The sequence below is a fragment of the Schistocerca serialis genome, chromosome 7 (assembly GCF_023864345.2).
Source record: "Schistocerca serialis cubense isolate TAMUIC-IGC-003099 chromosome 7, iqSchSeri2.2, whole genome shotgun sequence".
Classification (NCBI taxonomy): Eukaryota; Metazoa; Arthropoda; class Insecta; order Orthoptera; family Acrididae; genus Schistocerca; species Schistocerca serialis.
The window spans coordinates 518005202-518027697 of record NC_064644.1 but is presented as its reverse complement, the minus strand read 5'-3'; positions in this window follow the sequence as shown (position 1 = coordinate 518027697).

Sequence of the window (22496 nt, the reverse complement as noted above, 5' to 3'; positions counted from 1 at the left end):
TATGCTCCACGTTGTAAGTAATTGGTAAATAAGAGGTTGTGCGTGTGATCAACTGTATGGACTGAAAACGATTGAGAACGAACAATGTTGTGAGTACAAAAATTTTGCCGTTGGTGTCGATCACCCACTTGATGTCGAATTGCATCGCCAGTGAGCTACCAGTCCGTTCTTCAAAATAGTTAAGGTGAGGATGCTTGGGTGTGCTGTAAACTGTTAATTTGCGTGTGCCAAATTTTATAGGATGTTTTATTTATAAGACATTTGTTTTTTTGTGTGCTTTGTTTCCCCGTTTTCCGGCCAAGGATCTTTGCTATCATTCTGACTAAGGGAACTCTGCTGATAAGTAATAGAATGACCATTGAGGAACCAAAGCGCAATTCATTAATTCATAAGAAGTCGGTCCAAATAACAAAATGGGTTGCGAATTTCAGTCGCTGTCCAAGCAGACGGACTACATATGCAGCAATGTAGATATCCTCCCCCCCCCCCCCCCCCCCCCCTCCTTTCGCAGTGCACAATATTAAAAACGAACGAGACTAGATTTTTGATGGTACAAGCACCGTCAGTGCGAAAGAGTGTTGAATAGATTTCTGATAATATGGGCACCTTCAGTGCTAAATAAGACAGAATTTGTTCGTCTTTGCTTTGTTAATTGCAAATGGTTCAAATGGCTCTAGGCACTACGGGACATCTGCGGTCATCAGTCCACTAGACTGAGAATTACTTAAACCTAAAGACATCACACACACCCATGCCCGCGGCAGGATTCGAACCAGCGACCGTAGCCAGCAGCGCGGATCCGGACTGAAGCGCCTAGAACCGTTCGGACAGTTAATTCCAATTATGAGATGCTCAACTAGCGAGTAAAAGAGATGATTAAAATATTTGTAAAGTGTCTGGGGAAATAATAAAAAAAATGTTATATGTATTTAATTTCATGGATTCAGTGACTGATCATAACACCCCAAACCTGTGTAGGGAACAATGTTGGTACTAAATTGAAGTCCTGATAACCTGGCGGGAATGAAAATTTACCAGGATAGAGAATATGGATCAAGTCACAGCGTGGAAATTAATTACTTGCCCACTTGGTTGATCCACCCCAACCCCGCATTATCTGTTGTTCAAATGGTTCAAATGGCTCTGAGCACTATGGGACTTAACTTCTGAGGTCACCAGTCCCCTAGAACTTAGAACTACTTAAACCTAACTAACCTAAGGACATCACACAAGTCCATGTCCGAGGCAGGATTCGAATCTACGACCGTAGCGGTCTCGCGGTTCCAGACTGTAGCGCCTAGAACCGCTCGGCCACCCCAGCCGGAAAAAACTTAAAATCTAAGTTATTATTTGCAACACATACAATTTTTTTTTTCTATAACACTGCCTTGGTTAGCTCAGCTCATATACATTCATTAACGGTAAGATTACGTCTGAGCTTCAAATATACCCTAGTAATCATTTTTTAGCCATCTTCTTGATACCAGTAGTGATTGTTCCTGCAAATACCCAACGTATTAAAACTCAGATGGACATATTACTTTCTTCAGCCTGCTGATGATGTCACACATTTTCCTTTGCATTGTAATTTCATTGACGTCATATTTAATAATATCCACCACTGTCACACTAAAATAACAAATTATTATATTATTATATTATTAAATATGACGTCAATGAAATGAGATGTGTAAAAACATGCGTGCTGTATAAAATGTAGACAAATTATTATATTATTAAATATGACGTCAATGAAAATGATTTCAGCATCACATTTCTGCAAGAAATCTTTGATGAACCAAATTACAGGTTAACATAAAATTCAAAGCCTTTTGATAACACGGAACTTTTATGTTGTGACCATAGATATAGTAACATAATTTACGAAAATACCATATGACGGCAATAACCTATAATTCTGTTGCGTCTAAACTCTTTCATACTCAAACAACACTCTACTCTCAAACCTCATATATTCTGTATTTCAGTCATCCCTTCATTCACTATTATTTGAAAGGAACATGACACGAGTTGCAAACAGGACACATCTGACGCAAATCACATATCCTTCGTCATATCTCGATGGTGAAATATATTGAAAGACACTAACGCATTCCTTATCTTATCAGAAGATTCCTTGAATTATTCTGACCATATCCAAGGAACATTTTTCTTCAACAAATTTATTGGTTCCTGATTCCCCAGCAAGTGGTTAGGAACAAATTATCTAAAAAATGACTCAAGCCAAAAAATTCCTTTAATTGTCTTTTTGTGACAGGAGGAGGAAAGTTTTTTATAGGAAATATATTGTCCATATGGCCTAAGAATTCTAGTTCTTCCTTGTAAAACTGGGATTTACTAGTGCCACCTCATTCTTAAAATTTCAAAAATGGTTCAAATGGCTCTGAGCACTATGGGACTCAACTGCTGTGGTCATAAGTCCCCTATAACTTAGAACTACTTAAACCTAACTAACCTAAGGACAGCACACAACACCCAGCCATCACGAGGCAGAGAAAATCCCTGACCCCGCCGGGAATCGAACCCGGGAACCCGGGCGTGGGAAGCGAGAACGCTACCGCACGACCACGAGATGCGGGCAAAATTTCATAACTACTCTTTTCAAAATATGCTCTTCCCACTTAGGCGTGTCTTCTTTTCCCCGAGTCAGCAGTTTGCTGTCTGGTTTGATCCGACCCGACACGAATTCCTCTCCTGTGCTAACCTCTTCATCTCAGAGTAGCACTTTTAACCTACGTCCTCAATTATTTGCTGGATGTATTGCAGTCTGTGTCTTTCTCTGCAGTTTTTGCCCTCTACGGCTCCATCTAGTACCATGGAAGTCATTCCCTGATACCTTAACAGATGTCCTATCATTCTGTCCCTTCTCATTGTCAATGTTTCCCATATACTCCTTTCCTCTCCGATTCTGCGCAGAACCTCCTCATTTCTTACCTTATCGCGGCACATCTCAAATGCTTCGATTCTCTTCTGTTCCGGCTTTCCCACAGTCCCTCTTTCTCTACCATACAGTGCTGTGCTCCAAAAGACGACATGTCCGTCTTGCACTCTTTGTAATCCGAGCATTTCGTTCTTGGTCGCCCACTCCTGTTATTCCCTCTTGGCTCTTGTACATGTTATATATTACCTGTCTTTCCCTATAGCTCCCCCCTATTTTTCTCAGAATTTTGAATATTTTGCACCTCTTTCCATTGTCGTGTGCTTTTTCCAGGCCTTTTTCTTTAGCCATGTTTCCGTTATCAACCGCTACGTCATAACTGCCTCTTTGGTGCGTTTACCTTTCCTAAAGTCGAACCGATCGTCATCTAACACAACCTCAATTTTCTTCTCCGTTCTTCTGTATATTGTTCTTGTAACTAACTTCGATGCATAAGTTGTTGAGCTGATTGTACGATAATTCTCGCACTTCTACACACCAACGTGGATAGTCGTTTTGTTGCAAGTTCCCTCAGTGACTTTAAAAATTCTGATGAAATGTTATCCACCCCTGCCGGCCGAAGTGGCCGTGCGGTTAAAGGCGCTGCAGTCTGAAACCGCAAGACCGCTACGGTCGCAGGTTCGAATCCTGCCTCGGGCATGGATGTTTGTGATGTCCTTAGGTTAGTTAGGTTTAACTAGTTCTAAGTTCTAGGGGACTAATGACCTCAGCAGTTGAGTCCCATAGTGCTCAGAGCCATTTTTTTTATCCACCCCTTTTGACTTATTTGATTTTAAGTCCTCCAAAGCTCTCTTAAATTTTCGTTCTAATACTGGATCCCCGATCTCATCTAAATCTATGCCAGTTTCTTCTTCTATCACATCAGACAAACCTTCTCCCTCATTGAGGCATTCAATGTACTATTAGATAGCTTTAGGACGGGTTCGGACAGACGCTATAATTTTATATTTCGCGCGTCCAGGGCTAAGCGCACGCCACCTCCTGGCTTTGCTATAGTTATCAACGGACTAATATAGGGGGAAAACGAGGCCTCAGTTATGTCCCACCTGAGCATCCTACGTAATTCCCGTTTCACCACTTTCCTTCTGGCCTACGGGATGGCGTAAGTCCTGATTACAGAGTCATGGAGTCAACACTCATGTGATAAACGTATCCTTTTACAGTATCAGGTTTCTTAGCGAAAACTAGTACATACTCTTAAGTCATCAAACTTCCTGGCAGATTAAAACTGTGTGCCGGACCGCAACTCGAACCCGGGACCTTTGCCTTTCGCGGGCAAGTGCTCTAACATCTGAGCTACCCAAGCACGGCTTACGACCCGTCCCCACAAATTCAAATCTGCCAGTACATCTTAAGTCATCAGTTGTTTCAAATGGTTCAAATGGCTCTGAGCATTAATAGTACTTAGCATCTGAGGTCATCAGTCCCCTAGAACTTAGAACTACTTAAACTTAACTAACCTAAGGACATCACACATATCCATAACCGAGGCAGGATTCGAACCGGCGACCGTAGCAGACTGAAGCGCCTAGAACCATTCGGCTACACCGGCAGGCTCAGTTGTTTCTTTTGCTGTTCATTAACGCACACAGACTCCTGAGTCTTGGTATGAGTTTCGTTTGCATCGGGTAGATGGTCATTCACATCGACTGACCCTGGTTCTGCTTTTGTCTTCGCTGGACGGTCCTACCTGTGTAAGGTACTTCCGTTCGGCCTGAACGTTAGTTCTGACGTGTTTATTACAGGACTTGACCCTGTTCTCGGGCCGGTTTTGTTGCACAATGTTGCAGTCTATGTTGTCGATCTGTAAACTGGGAAAATGACTGTCAGCCACCAGCACATTTGCACCGACTAATTTACTTGACAGGCCCTGGTAGAATCTGTCCTGATATTCTTTGGTACGAATCAACTTCAACTTTTCTATTTTCTCATGAATAAGTAAGGTGCTTTCTCCGTATTGGAGTTTCACACACACATTCTTCCGTCTTAGGAAGACCTTCCCCGCAAAGAGAGGTACGGTTAGACACCTGTCCAATAGTTCCATACTCGCTACTCTGAGATTCCCGCAGAAGGTCGGACGCACTTGTGAATCGACACTGAAGAAGGTGGATCCATTGCCCATATAGGCGAATCAGTTATATGTAAGTCCGAAAGAACAGACGCCACGCTTTCATATAATTTTCACATATATTCACCCAGTAATTTTCCTCTAAGTACACGTTTTCCTCTTCGGTGCAATGTGATGGTCCCAATATCGCGTTTTGTTAACGTAGCTTCCTTAGTATGTCGGGAGGTTCCTTGTGTAGGGTGGTACGCCTCGAGACTTCCCGCAGCAGGCAGGCTTGTGCTTGCATATGCGCTTGCTCGAACTGTTCGCAAGTAGAACACTGTTCGTCTGTTGCTGTGCCCACAGTGCAGATTCGCCTTGCATACACGCTGCTGTAAATTGTATCTTTTCAGGATCTGCCCAGGATGTAAGTCAAACACCCCTGTAATATCTTATGAAAACCATGACGAGTGGGAATGTCTTTTCCGGAACATAATTCTGATATTGACGGTGTTTCAGCAGTCCTTCCTCTAACAAGACTGCGGTTAAACTTATTTTGCCGCAACCATGCGTTCCAGTGGGAAATTTCCATAGGGACTGTAAGGTCCAGCAAGTTGCGGTAAATTTGCACATTTTGACTTCTCACACAAATACGGCTTTGGAAACGTTGCCATCCATGGAGAACTTCGTATTAATCAGATTTCACTCTGTACGTCGTCCACCTGTTGCCGTCAGCTAGCAAACACATGTGTTAAAATGTTTTCTATCTGATCGAATTCGTTGCGAGGCGGTGCGCCTGATGTTCCCGGTTCTGACAATACTTCCGCATCGACAGCTTGCACTGCGGCGCGTATTCGCTTTTCTGCTTTGTGAAGAATGTCAGTGTTACGTTCTGCAATCCTCTTTTCAAACACTATACTTAATTTTTAACTTTGAGCAGAGAGGTCGTCCTATATCTTGAGATTTTGCTCAAAGGAGAGAACGTTAAACTGTAGCTTCAAATACGACACACTTGTCTGAACAGTTGTCTGAGTATCAGTCAGACAACTCTTTAACTCGATCAGGAATTCCACATTAAGCCTCCTTGAGACGCGTGATTTCGGTTTTGTTCTGAATGAGATTCGCGTTTAACTGATCGTTCAGATTTTTCATCACAATATCAAACATCTTGCGCATATTTTTGGTAAGTTCTCAAATTTCGCATCTAATTCTGACCTTTGTTCATCAAATTTTTCATCTGTGTTTCTTGGCATATTTTCAGTAATAACAACAGTCAAAGTAGGGGTTAGTCTCTGGTGTAAGTCTTCCCAGTCGGTTGCTCAGTTTGGGCGGTTTCGTGACTCGTTCCCGGTTGCACATCCTCCGACTCAAAAAGATTTATAGCATTTGCTACTCCAGCTTCGAAAACCTCAATTTCTGGATCCGTTAGAGCCATTACTGAGTCGACAACATTACCCATTTCGACATGCGATTCTATTTCTGTTTCGTCACCGGAATCCATTGTAGGAAATTTTACCTTGTTTCGGCATTTCTTTGACTTTAAAGTTGATATTAGAAATGCAAATGAAATTGAAATGCTTAACGACAATGTGCGGATGACTTAATATTACTTGTAACCGTAATAATGTTACGAGGAAAAGACAAGATGGATGCCCGAAGGGCAAAACAAAACATTAGAATGTATAATATGCCATATTGTCGTGGAACAGAGCAAAGGCAGACATGTTTGACAACGTATCACCACAATGAGTATTAACTTAACAATGTAAATTAACACAGTTGCTTGAAAAATGCCGAAACGTGAGACATTAAGCGTAAAGTCGTCAAACATGTAAAGCAGGCAAAGAGCTATAATTTCCCTTGTCTTTAGTACAGATGGGCCAAAGGGGAGGAGCAAGAAATACTGTGTGCTACAATGACCTATCGCTCCCCCTTTCCTGCCCCAAACCTGTCCTCACCATGTCCTTTTCATGTCATTTCCTGTAATAAGTGTAAGACCTCAACGGCAGCGACAGCGGAGAAAGACTCTTTCGGAACGGTGAAGCTGACGGAAGAGTCACGTTTTCTCTTTGGGTACAAAAAGAGTACAAGTAGCGACTGTACTCCAGGGGGGCGGGAGCAGACAGCGTCTGACCCATAGTGAGTGGCTTAATTTAGGCTGCACAACCTACTGCCTATGTGGAAAGTAACGGGGAACTATCACATAACTTTCCAAACCAGTACATGGTATGTTTCTCCATGTGAAAGATTCCGGAATTAAAAACTTCCCCTCATTCGGAGCTCTGGAAAGGGAACACATGAGAGTAGACATATTTGAAAGAAAGAAAGGGACAATGAAGGAAGGAAAGATAAGGATTGGAACATAAAATGTGAGGACACTACTGCAAGCAGGAAAGCAAGAGAATGCAAAACAAGAGATGAAAAAGAACAGACTAGATGCCCTTGGTTTGTGTGAAATTAGATGGGGAGAGAATGGGGAGATCGAAAGTGGAGATTATAAGCTCTTTTACTAAGGGGAAATCAAGAGTGGTGAAAACGGGGTAGGAATATTGATAGAGCTAAAGCTGAAAAATAAGGTAAGGAAGGTACACTACATTGAGGGAAGACTGATGATGATACAACTGAAGGGTAGTTTAAAAGTTTTGGTGTTAATACAGGTACATATGCCAACCAGCCAACATAGAAATTAGGAAGTGGAAGAATATTATGAGAAAATACAAGAACCCATCGAGAAAGAAAATACACACATCAAAATAGTTTTGCATCACCTCGGCTCCGAAAGTTCCAGAACCTGTACAGAAAACTGGAACAAACATCAACATAAACATCATTTCCACCCCTTTTATTGCTCATGGAAACCACACATTGCAGGTTGTACCACCATACAGCGAGACCTCCAGATGTGATGGTCCAGAATGGTGTACAAACCGGAACCTCAAATACCCAGTACCACGTTCTCTTGCATTGGTGCATGCCTGTATTTGTCGTGGCATACTATCCACAAGTTTATCAACGCACTGTTGGTCCAGTTTGTCCCACTCCTCTAAGGCGATACGGCGTAGATCCCTCGGAGTGGTTGGTGGGTCAGGTCGTCCATAAACAGCCCTTCTCAATCTATCTCAGGCACGTTCGATAGTGTTCATGTCTTGCTGGTCACCCTAGTCGATCGATGTCATTATCCCGAAGGAAGTCATTCACAAGATGTGCAACATGTGGGAGCGAATTTTCATCCATGAAGACGAATGTCTGGCCAATATGCTGCCGATGTGGTTGCACTATCTCTCGGCGGATGGCATTCACGTATCGGACAGCCGATACGGCGCCTTCCATAACCACCAGCGGCGTACGTTGGCACCACATAATGCCGCCCCAAAACAGCAGGGAACCTCCATCTTGCTGCACTCGCTGGACAGTGTGTCTAAGCCGTTCAACCTGGTGGGGTTGCCTCCAAACACGTCTCGGACGATTGTCTGGTTGACACTCATCGGTGAAGAGAACGTGACGCCAGTCCTGAGCGGTCCAGTCGGCATGTTGTTGGGCCCATCTGTGCCGCGCTGCATGATGTCGTGGTTGCATAGATGGACCTCGCCATGGACATCTGGAGTGAAGTTGCGCACAGTTTGAGTCGTAACACGACGTCCTGTGGGTGCACGAAAGCATTATTTAACACAGTGGCGTTACTGTCAGGGTTCCTTCGAGCCATAATCCGTAGGTAGCGGTCATCCACTGCAGTAGTTGCCTTTGGGCGGCCTTAGCGAGGCATGTCATCGACAGTGAGAGAGGTGGACGGCTAATTACTTACTGTAAAGAAATTTCACTTGCAGTGGGTAAGATATTATTTGAAAACCATAAAAGGAAACGTTACACATGGATACCAAATTTGAATAGGGAAATATATCAGTTGGACTATATCCTGATACAAAAATGCTTTAGGAACTGTTTGAAGAATGCAAAAAAAAGGAGCGTATATAAATTCAGACCACAACCTAGTAGTGGAAGAAATACAAGTGAATTTGATAAAAGTCTGGAGAGGTAAAAGAAAAGAAAGACTAAATATGGAAATACTCAAAGAGGTAGGAAAGGCATCAGATTTGGAAAACAGATTTATGGAAAAATGGGAAAATGTTAATGACAAATGGCTAAAATGAGGGAATGACTCATGGACTCTGGCAAGGAAGTACTAAGAATTAGAATATCCCAATGTATCAGGGGAGAATGGATAACATAAAACATGTTCAAAAAGAGCGGAGAAAGTGGAAAAATGTAGAATCTGAAGAAGGCAAAAAGAGGTATAGGAAACTGAATATAGAATTAAGAAGAGAAACTGAACAAACCAGGGAAAAGTGGGTGAAACAGAAATGCGACGAAATAGAGAAAATATAGAAAGAGGGAAAGTATGAAATGATGTATGGACTGGCTAGTGAGATAGTTTTGAATGAAAAAAAAAGAGGAATAACATGGAACCAGAAAGAGTGGATGGTACTCCAGCAGAAGAACCACAGGAGGTTTTGAACAGGTGGCAAGAATTTATTGAATGTCTGTGGAAGAGGAATGAAATACAAAGCGAAATTAAGGTCGAAGAGGAGCAATATGTGCCGGAAGATGGAAAGGGATTCACCATCTTGGAAGCAGAAGTGGAAATGGCGCTGAAGGAGATAAAGAATAAGAAGGCATGTTGAATTGATGATTTGGCAGCAGAATTGATCAAGAGCCTGGGAAACAAGGCAAGGATGGAAGCAGTCTACCTCTGTAATGAGATATATGACAAAGGGGAATGGCCTGAGGACTTCCTTGCAACATTTATGATACCAATAGAGAAAATACTAAAAAATGTGAAGAGCATAGGACCTGAAGCGTTGCTGAGAGTGTTGAACATAATGCTATATGGCAAGCTGGATAGAGGGATTGCAGAGGAGCAGTTCGGATTTAGAAGAGGAAAAGAAATAAGAGATGCTATTTGGGCTGTTAAGATCAAAAAATGGTTCAAATTGCTCTGAGCACTATGGGACTTAACATCTGAAGTCATCAGGCCCCTAGAACTTAGAACTACTTAAACCTAACTAACCTAAGGACATCACATACATCCATGCCCCAGGCAGGATTCGAACCTGCGACCGTCGCGGTCGTACGGTTCCAGACTGAAGCGTCTAGAACCGCTCGGTCACTGTGGCTGGCCGCCTGTTAAGATTTATGGAAGAAGGTAGGAAAATCTTTGCTGTTTTTGTAGATATAGAAAAGGCTTTTGACAGAGTTTAGTGGTCATGATGATCGATATTTTGAAGAGGAAAGGAGTAGAGTGGAAAGAGAGACTACTGACACAGAATCTATATTTACACCAGACAGTAAGGATAAGGATGGGAAATGAAATGTAGGAAGGAAACAGCATTGGCCCAGGTGTTAGACAAGGTTGTTACCTTTTCCCACAGTTGTTTAAAGCATACCTTGAAGAGATTATTGTGAAAGGCTCAGTTGGGAAAAGAGGAATATATATTGGTGGAAAGAGAATAAACTGCGAGTGAATCTGGCAGCAGAGACGCAGTACCTGCTACTGCAGGTGGTGTAGTCGGCAAAATCTGATCATCGGCAAGTTCTGCAAGTTGGCGGCATCGGCAGCGCGTTGCGGGCCACGAGCGGCACTTTACTTGCTGTGGTAAATGCGGTACCGGCGGTTGACGGGCGAGGGGCTTCGGCGTGTGCTGTGACATCGTAGATGCGGCGCCTGACTTCGCTATAATTAATGTAAGTTGTACCGACAAAAATTTTAAAGAAGGGAACATTTGTTGTAATTTCAGGACATTTCATCCTCCAGTTATGGAAATTGTGTATTGTGTATTGTGAATTATCGATGAACCAAGATGGATCCTAGTAATGACGATTTGGATGATAAGATACCACTAGATGTTGCTAAAAGTAAGGGCAGTATTAATGAATTAATAAATAATGGCAATAATAGTTGAGTATCACTGATTGAATCTCATAATGCACCAAATAATTCGACGAAACTGGTGAAATGAATGTGGAACAAGGAATGATGATGAAATTAGTATGGGGACTCCCACAGAATGTTGTTTCAGAATGTTGTAATATGAAATGAGACAGCTATCAAAGAATTTCCGTAGGTATTTGAAACCAACCAGTAAACAGACCAATGATGAGTTGAAACAAACTATGGAAGATCTATCTAATAAAATAAATGAACAAACTGATCAGCCGAACAAATTTTGTGATGAATTAAGAAAGGAAATTGTGACTGAAATGTTCGAAATGACCTCTGAATTGATGGAATAGAAAAACGCATTGATGTCTAGGGACTTGGATATAGAAAATAGCGAATTAACTGCTGAATAGGAAACGTTAGCAGAACATGGACGACGAGAATATGACGATGAAATGGAAAAGAGAGAGGTTAATGGTTACAAATTAATGTCAGGTATATGTGCTGTAAATGAAAATATGAGAACAGCCTTATTTAAAGGAAGAATCTTGGTTAAATATGTGCAAAAATGTGTTAAGAATGGTAAATGGAGTAATATTAATGATGAAGTAATAGAGAATGAATTTGACTACCGTACAGAGGAAAACAGGAACGAAATGATGACAAATGCAGGTAGCATGGGTGAGAAATATATAAATAAACGACTTGTCAGAAAGATAATACTGTTTGTGACCCCACAAACCGGAATAATGACTTCTTAATCTTCAGTATGATGTTTAACTTTATTTGGCCGAAGAATGGTCTTCGTGATGTAGTTTGTGATAAGAAAGGGCAAGTAAGAGATTATGATGAAAATTGCTAAATTATTCAGAAACCACAATTTTTTTTTGAAATTTGTGTTATTTGGAAAGAATACACTTACTGGTTTGAGGTGCAAGAACGCTCTTTAAAACGACTATTTCTGATCATGTCAAAGTAACGCGAGAAGCTGTAGATGATAAAATGTATTTCCTTAAATTCTTAGAAGTGTTCCTATTAATTTAGTGTTTATTCTGAGGTTATTGTAATATTTTCCTAATAGGGTGTAGCAATGACCACGGGTGTGTATGTATTACATCGGAGAAGTGTATCTGTAAGTCAGGTGCGGAACAGCAGTTTTTCTTTTTTTTTTTTAAGTCATAGGTTTTCTTCGCTGTTTGAAGCGGCCCGCCACGGATTCCTCTCCTGTGCCGCCAACCTCTTCATCTCAGTACCCTCTACAGCACCCTCTACTACCATGGAAGTTATTCCCTCATCTCTTAGCAGATGTCCCACCATTGTGTCTCTCCTTGGCGTCAGTGTTTTCCATATATTCCTTTCCTCGCCGTTTCTACAGAGAATCTTCCCATTCATTACGTTATCCGTCCACCTAACTTTCAATATTCTTCTCTGGTATCATATCTCAAATGCTTCGATTCTCTTATGTTCTGGGTTTCCCACAGTTCATGCCCAAGGCAGTATTCGAACCTGCGACCGTAGCGGTCGCGCGGTTCCAGACTGTAGCACCTAGAAACGCTCGGCCACCCTGGCCTGCTCCAAATATACGTTGTCAGAAATTACTTCCTCAGATTAAGAGCTACGTTTGATACTGGTAGACTTCTCTTGTCCATGACTGCCCTTCTAGCTAGTGCTAGTCTGCTTTTGATGTCATGCTCACTCCGTCTCATCAGTTAGTTTGCTGATAACTTCGTGATCACCAGTCCCGATGTTAAGCTTCTCGTTATTATTTTGCTATTTCTCAGAACTTTCGTCTTTCTTTGACTTTCTTTGAAGCCATTTTCTGAACTCAAATAGACTGTTTATTCCATGCAGCAGATCCCGTAATTCTTCTTCACTCTCGCTAAGGATACTGTTGTGTAAATAGTTCCGCGTAGTCAGCTCGTACACAAATTTCCCACTAGAGCACGCCCCGCTAAGCACAACAGCGCAGGAGCAGCGCTCGTCTGTCTTCGCACTATGAGATGGCGCTGCCATAGAGACGGACCAAATTCTGCTTCCGCCGATCCGCGTATTAATAGGTAACACAGCCAATGAGATTGCTGCTTACGTAGAACCTTTTCTCCTCACGGATCATACTCGCGCAGTGATACATGAACGCGCGAGGTATTATGACGAGTGTACAGACCTGCGATTAGTCAGTCTGTATTTGTCTGCACCAGTCTGTACCAGTCTGCATTAGTCTGTACCACTCTGCATTAGTCTGTACGAGTTCTACATTTGTCTGTACCAGTCTATAGTGAAGTTCAGTCTGCGCCTAATAAGATTACCATACTCCTGTACATAGCCATGAAGATGAATGTATAGACACTTTTGTCAAGTATCAGAGATACATGTGAGAATAAGATTAACGTGCCAATACCAAAGGAACTTCAGATTGTCAATTGTAAATAGCATCCAGAACCAAGTTAAGTAATTTTTATGCTTGTTATTATTTTAATAAATGTGTTAAAATTAATCAAGTTCTGTTTGAAGTTGGTCACCGTCAATCTGCTACTCTAAGCGTGCAAGTGGCATTTCTATCATCTGACCTAATGGCAGAAGATAAAGACGCCACGATAAGACCACGAGACATATTGCTGACACTCGCCTACTTCGTTAGAGTGACAAGTGAAATAATCTGATGGTGTGTGTACTGAAGGTCTTACAGTACGCACACCACAGATACCAATGTCGTCTTATTGATATTGTATCACCTTGAATTTTAATTGCACTCTTGAACCTCCGTCAATGGTTCTTCGGTGCGTAGATTGAACAGTAGGGGCGATAGACGACATACCTTTCATACACACATTTTAATCCGAGAACATCGTTCTTGGTCTTCCACACTTATTGATAACTCTTGGCTATTGTACATATCGTGTATTACCCGTCTTGACCTACAGCTTCTTCCTACATTTTTCCGAATTTCTAACATCTTGCACCAATTTACACTGTCGAACTTTTTTTTCCAGGTCGATAAATCCTATGAACGTGTCTTGAGTTTTGTTTAGCCTTGATTCCATTATTTGCTGCATCGTCAGAACTGCCTTCTAGTTACTTTCCAACTTTATCTTTCCTAAAGCTGAACTGATCGTCATCTAACATATACTCAATTTTTTCCCATTCTTCTATGTATCATTTTCATCAGTTAACTGGATGCATGAGCTATTAAGCTGATTGTGCGATAATTCTCGCACTTGTGGGTTCATGCAGTCTTCTGAATTGTGTAGATGATGTTTCGGAAAAAATATCTACGTAATTCGGACTATGATAATGGAAGCAAGATTAAAGATCATCAAGCCATGTTCAAGTCATATGTTACATCGCCAGACTCATACATTCTACACATCAAAGTGAATAGTCGCTTTTTTGCCACTTCACTCAATGAGTTTAGAAACTGTGATGGAATGTTAGCTATTCCATCTGTCCTATTAGACCGTAAGTCTTCGACAGCTCTTTTAAACTCTGATTCTAATTCCGGATCCCCTATGTTTTTTATATCGACTCCTGTTTCTTCTTCTATCACATCAGACAAATTATCGCCCCCATAGAGGCCTTCAGTGTACTCTTTCCACCGATCCGCTCTCTCCTCTGCATTTAACAGTGGAATATTACAGCTCTTGGTTTTAATTTCCCGGAAGGTTGTTTTGACTTTTTATTCTGCTGAGTCAGTCCTTCCGTAAATCATTTTTTTTTCGATTTCATCACATCTTTCATGCAGCCATTTCATCTTAGTTTCCATGCGCTTCCTATTTATTTCATTCTTAAGTGACTTGTATTTCTGCATTCCAGAATTTCCCTGCACATTTCCGAATTGTCAGCCCCCGGTAGCTGAATGGTCAGCGCGACGAACTGTCGTATCTACGGGCCCGGGATTGATTACCGGTTGGGTCGGAGATTTTCTATGTTCAGGAACTGGGTGTTGTGTTGTCCTTATCACCATCATCATCTCATCCCCATCGACACGAAAGTCGCCGAAGTGGCATCAGCTCAAAAGACTTGCAGCCGGCTACCGGTCTACCCGACGGGCGGCCCTAGCCACACGGCATTTCCACTTTATTTCCGAATTCTTTCGTTCATCGATTAACTGTATTTCAACAGTTACCGGTGTCTCTTCACAGTTACTTCTTTGTATCTATGTTTTCCTTTCCAACTTTTGTGGTTTGGACTGCTGAGCACAGATTAGCAGTTCTGATGACGTAGCTAATGTGTAGGATGTCGGATTACCAGCCACCAGCTGTTGCGCCATGTTGTCATGAATATTAATGACAGACTGGTTCTAGAAATCGTTTTACTAATTTTGCGCTTGGTGAATTAAAACAAAATTAGTTGGGATCATAATATTTTACCATTCTTATTACGCTTAGCATTTAAACTAACACACTTGCCACATTATCACGCGCTGTTATTGTACAAGCGTTGAAGTTCGCGACCGTCGGAGAAGAAACCAACTGGGCCACGTCTACGAGCCGCAAGGTAAGCAGGTTGGCTACAATTCAGTTACGAGAAGTAGGGTGCGGACGCACTGGGATTTCATACGCAAACCACGCGTAGCATCACTACGCGTCCCGATGTACAAGTCGCGGATTGTATTTCGATTCTTCATTCCCCTGTCTGCTGTGACACTGCTACACTTGACATCGCTGTGCGTGGATGTTTGGCTAAAGCGGCAGACAATATTATGAAGAAGTGCTTTTGTAGCCCTCATGTGATGGTGATGGTGCTACGACAGTAAGTTGCAGTTCATACGTTACACTCACAAGAATATAGACGTATCCATGCTCGTGTTTTGCCCTAGCTCTACAAAGGATTTTTCTCAGATATTTAGTTACTCTTCACAAATGCAGGTAGTTCATTTCCAATAGCAGACATTCATGCATTTGGAATCTACGTTGATAGGCGATCATTACAGAACAGTTATTCCATTACCAGGTGAAACGTGGTAGATACTCCCCAGCTTGGCCGCTAAAGTGGTGTGCTCGTAAGCAGAAATGTAACGAAACCATACCCACAGAATCACTGATTTCTCTCTTTTGCTATCGTCTTCATCTGAGACCAGAGCTTGCACCATACGTTCACAATGTCTGTTGTCTGCATTCCTGTCTCTGTCTGCTTGTACAGTTTTTCACCGTGTACTACCTCGTCTAGTAACATGGAAGTTATTTCCTGGTGTCTTAATACATGCCCTATCATCCTGTCGCTTCTTCGTGACAGTGTTTTCCATATATCCCTTTCCTCGCCGATTCTGCAGAGACCCTCTTCCTTCCTTGTCTTATCAGTCTGCCTAATTTTCAACATTCTTCTGTAATTCCCCGTCCCAAACCCACCGGCTCTCTTCTGCTCAGCTGCTCTGCTCAGCTTTTCCCACAGTGCATGCAGTACCTTACAATGCTGTGCTCCAAACGCACACACTCAGAAATTTCTTCCTCAAATTAAGGCTCACGTTTCACACTAGTAGACTGCTCTCGGGCAGGAATGACCTCTTTGCCTGTGCCAGTCTGCTTTTTATGTCCTCTTTCCTTTGCTCGTCACTGGTTAATTTGTTTCCAATATAGAAAAAATTTTAACTTCGCCTATTTCGTCATCACCAGCGTTGACGTTGAGTTTCTCGCTGTTCTCATATGTACCACTTCTTATTACTTTCGTCTTCCTTCGATTTACTGTCAGTCCTTATTCTGAACACACTGGACTGTTTATTGGATTCAGCACGTGCTGCAATTCTTCTTCACTTGCCCTGAGGATAGCAACGTCATGAGTGAATCTTATCACTGGTTCCTTCACCCTGAATTTTTCACCCCACTCTTCAATTGTTTCTTTATTTTTGTCACTGCTTCTATGATGTGTAAACTGAACCGTAGGGACGGAAGACTACATACTTGTCTTACACCCTTTTTAAACCGAGCACTTCGTTCTTGGTGCTCCCCTCTTATGTTTTCCGCTTTGGATCTTGCACATATTATACATTACCCGTCTTTCCCTACAGATTAACCATATTTTCTCAGAATTTCGAACATCTTGACATTGTCTAACGCTTTTCCAGGTCGACAAATCCAATGAACGTGTGTTGATTTTTCTTTAGTCTTGCTTCAATTTTCAACCGCAATGTTAGAATTGCCTACCTTGTGCGTTTACCTTTCCTAAAGCCAATCTGTGGTCACCTAACACATCCTCTATTTTCTTTTCCATTATTCTGTATACTATTCCTGTCAGCTACTTAGATGCACGACCTGTTAATCTGATTGGGCGATGGTTCTCACACATAATCAACTCTTGCTGTCTTGGGAATTGTGTGGATCGTATTTTTGCGGAAGTCAGATGTTATATCGCTGTTCTCATATATTTCACAAATTAGCGTGCGTAGTCGTTTGGTTCCCACTTTCCCCAATCATATTAAAAATTCGATAGAATCTTATCTACTCTTTCTGCCTTATTTGATCTTAAGTCTTCCACCGTTATTTTACATTCTGACTTTAATACTGGATCTGGTATCTATTCCATATCGACTTAAGTTTCTTCTTATATCGTGTCATCAGACAACACCTCCCTCTCAAAGAAGCCTACAGTGTACTCTTCCCAGCTGCCCACTCTTTCCCCCATGTTTAACAGTGAACTTCCGATTGCACTCTTAATGTTGCCGCTTTTGCTTTTAATTTCACCGAAGGCTCTTTTGACTTTTCTGTATGCTGAGTTGTTCCTTGCAACAATAATTTCTTTTGCGTTTTCTCAACCTTTCTCCTGCAGCCATTTGGCCTTAGCTTCCCTGCACTTCCCATTTATTACATTTCCAAGTGATTTATATTGCTGTATTCCCGTCTTTCCTTGAACATTTTCTGCCTTTTCCTCTCATCGATCAGTTGAATGTTTCAACTGTTTTCCAAGATTTCTTCGAAGTTACCCTTCAAATGCCTTTGTTTTACCGTTCCAAAATTATACTTTCTCTTTTTTAGAGATATCCACTTACCTTCAAGTGAACTACCTACCGTGTTATGCCTTACAGCAGTATCCACATCTTTAGTGAACTTCAAACGTGTGTCATCCCTCCTCCTCAGTACTTAAGTATCCCACTGCCTTCCTCACCGATTATTCTGTGTGATTCTTTAAACTTCGGTCTGCTCTTCATGACTACTAATTTCTGATGTGAACCTATATCTTGTCCTGGATGGGCATTACAGTCTAATATCTGATTTCAGAAACTTTGTCTGACCGTGATGTAATCCAGCTGAAATTTTCTCTTGTTTCTGAGTGTTTTCCACATATACCACCTACTCTTGTAATTTTTTTGTTATTTGTTGGCTTTCGGTTCTTGCCCATGCAGCCATCTCAGTAGCGTGTTTCAGGCGATTTGCGTGTCAAGAATGATGACACAAGTGTAAGGGAAACACAGCACCCAGTCTCCGAACGGAGAAAATATCCGTCCTGGCTGAGAAACGAACCCGATCATCTTCGTTTGGAAATCTGCCGAGGCAGACCTTGTAATCATTGAACAGAATATTCACCTTTACTAGCTGGAAATTATTGCGACTGTGTTGCAGCCGTGCAAAGTTTATACTACCGATCAAACAACTTTTTTGGCATATATCGATGTGTCAGACTGAGACGAGACATTCTCAAGTCCTCAGTGCGCCGTTACTATAACAGATAGCCAAACAAACAATGAATTACAGCCAAAATAGTCATCTATGCAATATATTAAAGAATATCGTTGCACGCTCTTCCCTAAGTTGTCTCCTGTTCACTAAACTCTCCGAATCAGAAAAACTGTCAGTTGTGAAGCATGAAGTTTCTAGCATCTACATGATTAGTCCATTTTACTGTCGGCAATATCGTGGAAAGCCGCAGCGTATTTCTATTTACTTGAGTTTACGTGGTAGCCACCAATTCAACAGCTACATTTTGTTTTTATATCTGCTTATGATACATTTATTACATTTTCCATGTTACAGTCACGTATATACTGTTTCACATACGCAAACATAAATACTTAAAATGAAGTTAAGTATTGAATTCTGACCCTTTTAGGTAGGGTACTATAATATGATTGATCCTTATTTTATTCGTTCTTAAAGTCACAGTAATGGATTTATGTCTTGGGAACCTCAGCTGGTTTAAGCTGCAGCATAATAATTTTGTTCGCAGTGCTCGGAATTTAGTGAATACTAATGTGATTTAGACATGTTCTGAGGCATCAAGGGATCACCAATTTAGTATTGGAGGGCAGCGTGGAGCGTAAAAATCGTAGAGGGAGACCAAGAGAGGAATAGACAAGCAGATTCGAAAGGATGTAGGTTGCAGTAGGTACCGGGAGATGAATCTTGCACAGGATAGAGTAGCATGGAGAGCTGCATCAAACCAGTCTCAGGACTGAAGAGACAACGACAACAACAATGTGATTTAAAACGCCTTTCTCTTTTAATTTTATAGAGTCGGCTTGGGTAACATCCACGTCCTAATCACATTCGTATTATGAAGCTCTGACTCTGTCAAACCACATTTTGCTCTGCAGTTTCGGTTGAATACGGGCTTAGCGTCTTCGTTTGCTTCTTCGACTTACTATCCAATCCTGACCCATTTTTCCCGTGCCGTTTTCTGTATAAAGTCACTACGTGGTAGTCTAAATGCTCGGACATTAACCTGAGTAGTACTTCCTTTAGTTCGAGTCCATTAGAATGATTCTGTCCCATGATCATGACTTAACCCGAGACAGAAAGAAGGTGGAAACGTCATCTGACTTTTTTAAGTCATTGCAGATCTAGATTTCATCTGACAGTGCAGCTATCGTCAGTGGGTCATACGTACTGAAATAGAATGGACACAGTTATGATGACACATATTCCATTTTAACCCAGGCATGTGCAATAATTAGTTAGAATAATGCTTGTACATGCCTGAGTCGACTGGAATATGAGTCGTTATAATTACATTCGGTCTTTATGACTATTTATGAAATGCTGATGATAGCTGCGCTGGCAGTCGATATTTAGAGCTGCAATGGCATACGAAAGTCCGATGTCATTACGACAGATGCTGATCGTCTCTCTGTCCTCGATTTCCTTTAGTGTTTCCCTCGGCTGTTCCGTTTCTAATGACGCTTATGTGCGTCTTGACCGCCATGAAGGTTACGTAAGTGCCAATATTTCTTGCAGTACGGGTGAAATTTCTGTTTAATCAGGGGTGGACGCAATACGGTATGATCATTCTGGTAGAGTATTATTACGGTCTGTGTTAAGATTATGTCGCATCGGACCCGTGAACGGAAAGAGGAGAGTGTCACTAGAACGTCCCCGCCACGCTTCGCTTCGGAGCATCACCGGTGAACGCGAACAGTGACTGAGGAGATAAAGTAGATACACAGTACAGAGTATAGTCGCTGAGACGAGATGTGTAAAGTAACAAGACCGGTTTGCAACCGTAGTTGGCCTTTTATTGACATTCCTCTGTCACGAATCAGTGAAGCGGGCTGAAGGTGGGTGGCTGAACAACAGACCTGCGTCTTTTGGTAGACAGACGGCGAACGGCCCCGCGCTGTGTACTATCAGTGTCACCAGTACAACCGTCCCTGTAAAGTGTAAACATGCTTTCGCGATACGATGACAGCATTATGAATGGTTCAGAACCATTACATTCGACTTAATATTGTGGTTCGCACTAAGAACCATCGGCTTCTCAGCACGTATGCAACCTGTAAAGTTCAAAATGGTTAAAATGGCTTTGAGCCCTATGAGACTTAACTTCTGAGGTCATCAGACCCCTAAAACTTAGAACTACTTAAACCTAACTAACCTAAGGACATCACACACGTCCATGCGCGATTCAGGATTCGAACCTGCGACCGTAGCGGCATACCTGTAAGGGTACAGCACCCTTACATAGCTATACCTTTACATGCTATCGATCATACGATCTATGCAGCGATCATAAACTAAATCACAGACTGATGTGCAGTTAACAACGTGCGAGTGCGTGAGTGGAAGTCGGGTGTGCGTAATGGCACACTGTATTTGATTTCTGTTGAGTGTTTATAAATATTGGTTAGCAAAAGGGTGTTTAATTTATAAAAGCCAGTATTTGAGAAAGGACATGTCATTTAGTAGTTTTCCTTAGATTTCACAACAACAGAAGTGCACGACAGTGAATTCGATGCAAAAGAGCTATTACTGATCCTGCTAAATTAATTAAATTAAACTTCTTCTTCAGCGTATGAGAATAATAATGTTCGGTGCGGGGGGGGGGGGGGGGGGATATTATAAACCCTTTACCTAGCTTCAGAGACAAATTGACCTACCTGTGATTTCATCAGAACCGAAACACCGGGTCTCACTTATCTGGTGTCCTAGCTGTGTCCGTTCATAGAGCAAAAAAATTCGAAAACATCTTCTCATCTGCTGCTTGAAGATGCTACCACGTTAGCGGTCTATCGCTTTTATGAGAATGATGAATGACTTCCCTCTCCAACCCTCATAACGCTTTCCCAAAAACCAACGTATATGGCCGATTTTCGCTCTGTCGAATGATAAAGCAAATACTTCTACCTTCTCCAAGTTACTTTTCTTTCTCTACTCACTACTTCCCTTTTCCCTGATCTTCATCAATTGTATTTTATAATGTTCCACATCCTCTTCTCTTTTCCTTCTTCCACCGCTTCTGTGATGTCCACTGCTGTTAGCGCTCGTACTTTAAATCTACCTGCTTGCAATTTATGTTTATTGCTGTACGTCTCATGGTAGAGTGTAGCTGTGTTTTTCTCTGCAATGTACTGATTTTTAATTGGCCCTGAGCACTATGGGACTTAACACCTGAGGTCGTCAGTCCCCTAGAACTTTTAGAGAAGCTCGAAATCTAGCGCGGGCATCAATGCGAGATGCTTATAACAGTTTCCACAACGAAACTTCATCTCGGAACTTGGTAGATAATCCAAAGAGATTCTGGTCGTATGTGAAGTAAGCTAACGGCAAGAAACTGTCAATGACTTCTCTGCGGATAGCAATGGAAATACTAGCGACGACATTGCAGAGTTACTAATCATAGCCTTTCTAAATTCCTTCACCAAAGAAGACGAAATAAATTTTCCAGAATTCAAATCAAAATCAGCTGCCAACATGAGTAACTTAGAAGTAGATATCCTTGGAGTAGTGAAGCAACTTAAATCAATACAAGCAAGTTTTCTGGTCCAGACTGCAAACCAATTAAGTTCTTTTCAGAGTATGCTGATGCAACAGTGCGAGGTGCCGGGGCTAGCAGTGTATTTAACACTAAATTCTTCTAGAATATTCATATGTAAATGATGCTCTAAGCCCCCCCCCCCCTATTCTAACTCCGACTTTTGCTGTTGCACATGGATTAAGAAGAAACGCGAACTGACTGTAATCGACCCTGCAAGTGGAGTAGAAAAGGGTTTGGCACCTGCAATAATTTAATTTGATAGACATTAATTAAATAAAGGAAAGTTTCAGTAACATAGTGAGAAATGAAAGGGTTCCTCTACCACTTAAGAGAGTGAAAGTTCTGTCCAAAATAACAATTTGATTTATGACTAAACT